Source organism: Propithecus coquereli, unplaced genomic scaffold (assembly GCF_000956105.1).
Source record: "Propithecus coquereli isolate 6110/MARCELLA unplaced genomic scaffold, Pcoq_1.0 Scaffold81, whole genome shotgun sequence".
Lineage (NCBI taxonomy): Eukaryota > Metazoa > Chordata > Mammalia > Primates > Indriidae > Propithecus > Propithecus coquereli.
In genome coordinates this window covers 6,645,322-6,647,985 of record NW_012154285.1, presented here as the reverse complement: position 1 = coordinate 6,647,985, position 2,664 = coordinate 6,645,322, and positions in this window count along the sequence as shown.

Sequence of the window (2,664 nt, the reverse complement as noted above, 5' to 3'; positions counted from 1 at the left end):
TCTTGCTCTTACTCAGGCTGGTCTCAAACTCCTGAGCTCAAGCAATCCTCCCGCCTCGGCCTCCCAGAGTGCTAGGGTTACAGGCGTGAGCCACCGTGCCCAGCCGAGTATGGCTTTATTTAGCTTTTGGTTATTAAAAGTTCCAGCCATCCATGTGTACACACATATCTCCAGCTCGCATGAGTTATTAATCCTTAGCCTTGGCCTTTTTTTCAACTAGCCTTTTAATTTCTACCTAAAAGTTTTGGGGTTCCATCTTCTTTTATTTCTCAGTGACTCAGGGTGTGACTCAGGCACTCACCCATTAGCCGGCCACCTCGTGATTACCCAGAGGGGCTTAGATAATTGACAACGTGGGAAGGGGAAGTAGGACCTCTACCAGGGAATAAGGGGAAACATAGCTATTAGGGAGGCAAAGGACAATGTCTGCCATGGAAGGACACATACTGCACACCCTTATATTCCTGTGGACTCAGCTCTTTCAGGGTAGACTTTAAATATCCATTTTGTTCGATTTTTTCTTTGCACATAGTCACAAGTATATTCATTTATTACTAGAGAAATATTTTGTAAGACCAGTGCTGAAAGCCAGTTTGCTAATGGAGGTGCCAGGCCCTGAAACATTCTGTTGGTATATCCTCAGGCCCCAAAATGTTTACATTAGTGTGTCAGTTTTGAAGTAGGGAGTTAAAGATGTTGTCAACTATTGTTGGTGAAGAGGAAGGATGAGGGAGGGAGAGTGTGTGTGTGTGTGTGTGTGTGTGTGTGTGTGTGTGTGTGTGTGTGTGTAGTGTGGTGTTTGAGCAGGGAGGAGGAGGCTCAAAACCCCAGCTGACATCTGGGACTCATGCATATTCACGAGCAGGACTGGGATTGGCTGGGAGGCCTCAGAGCATGCTGGGACATTTTCAAGGCTGCGGGGTTGCTGGGCAGAGTTCTCAGGAGCTGCCGCCCTTCCTCAGGCAGCTCCATCCCTCAGACGCCTGCGCAGACCCTTCCTGTGTCCAGGGGAGGAGACTTAGCAAGGTCCTTTGCATCATAGTCTGATTTTCCAAGAAAGCCCTCAGTTCCCTCCCCTATGCCGCCTAAGGAAGTACTTCCCAGTTTCCCAGGGGTAAAGACCTTCATGCTAAATTAGTATTTTTCAGCGAGTGGTTTGAGGACTGGCAAGGTAAGTAGCAGCACGGAGGAAGGCGAAGAGGGAGAGGACTAGTTAAAATGCAGATTCCTAGGCCGATTTTGCAGCTACCGCATAAACATTTCTATGGTGGCATCCCAGAATATTCATTTTAGAAGTTACAGGGTGATTCCTGTGCTCAGTGAAGTTGGACAACCCCTGGCTTAAATGATGAATTAAAGGGAAATTAATAACACAGACACATTCCTGAGACTATATCAAGCCCCGCCCGTCTGCTCCTATCAAATTGAATATCTTACAGTTCTACCCATCCACCCCTCCCTCCGCCAGGACTTCCCGAACACTGTTTCTTTCTGCCACAACCTGACTTCCCTCAGCCTTCAAGACTTGCCTTTGATTTCACATATTCCAAGAAGCCTTCCCTGAACTCTGGGTAAGCTGCCCCTCCTCTGCACCCCATTGCTTCCTGTGAGTGTCCAATCCGAGCCCTAAGAAAGCTGCAGTATTATTGCCTGGGTATGTGCCCATTGCCCCATTAGACAGAGCGAGCTCCTGGGAGGCGGGGCTGACATCTTACAAGTGTGTCTTTGGAACCTAGCATAGGGCAGTACACCCAGTAGGTACTCGATAAATGTCGAGTAAAGGCTGGGCGCGGTGGCTCACGCCTATAATCCTGGCACTCTGGGAGGCTGAGGCAGGAGGATCGTTTGAGGTCAGGAGTTCAAGCAAGACTCCGTCTGTAGTAAAAATAGAAAAAAAATTAGCCAAGCGTGGTGGTGCACACCTGTAGTCCTAGCTACTTGGGAGGCTGAGGCAGGAGTGAGCCCAGGAGTTTGAGGTTGCAGTGAGCTATGATGATGCCACTGCATTCTAGCTTGGGGGACAGAGCAAGACTCTGTCTTGGAAAAAAAAAAAGAAAAAAGAAAGAAAAGACAAGGAAGTGTTGAATAAAGGGAAGAGTTATGTATTATGGTTAGTGCTTTTTGTACCCATTTAAGAAATCTTTGCCTACCCAAGGTCACAAAGATGTGTTTTCTTCCAGAAGCCTTATTAGCTTTTACATTTAGGTCTATGACTCATCTTGAATTCATATCTGTGTATGGTGTGAGTTAAAGGTTTTGTTCCATTTACTGGGAGAAAAATTCTTTCCTCGATTAAATTGCACTTGGGACTTTGTCATAAATCAAGGGACTGTGTATGTAGAGTCTATTTCTGGACTTTCTGTTCTACTAATCTATTTGCTTATCCTATGCCAATTCTCCACTTTCTTATGGCTGTAGCTTTATGGCAAGTCTTTTATTTTTATTTTTATTTTTATTTTTTTTGAGACAGAGTCTCACTCTTTTGCCCAGGCTAGAGTGCCGTGGCGTCATCCTAGTTCACAGCAACCTCAAACTCCTGGGCTCAAGCGATCCTACTGCCTCAGCCTCCCAAGTAGCTGGGACTACAGACATGTGCCACCATGCCCGGCTAATTTTTTCTATATATTTTTAGTTGTCCGATTAATTTCTTTCTATTTTTAGTAG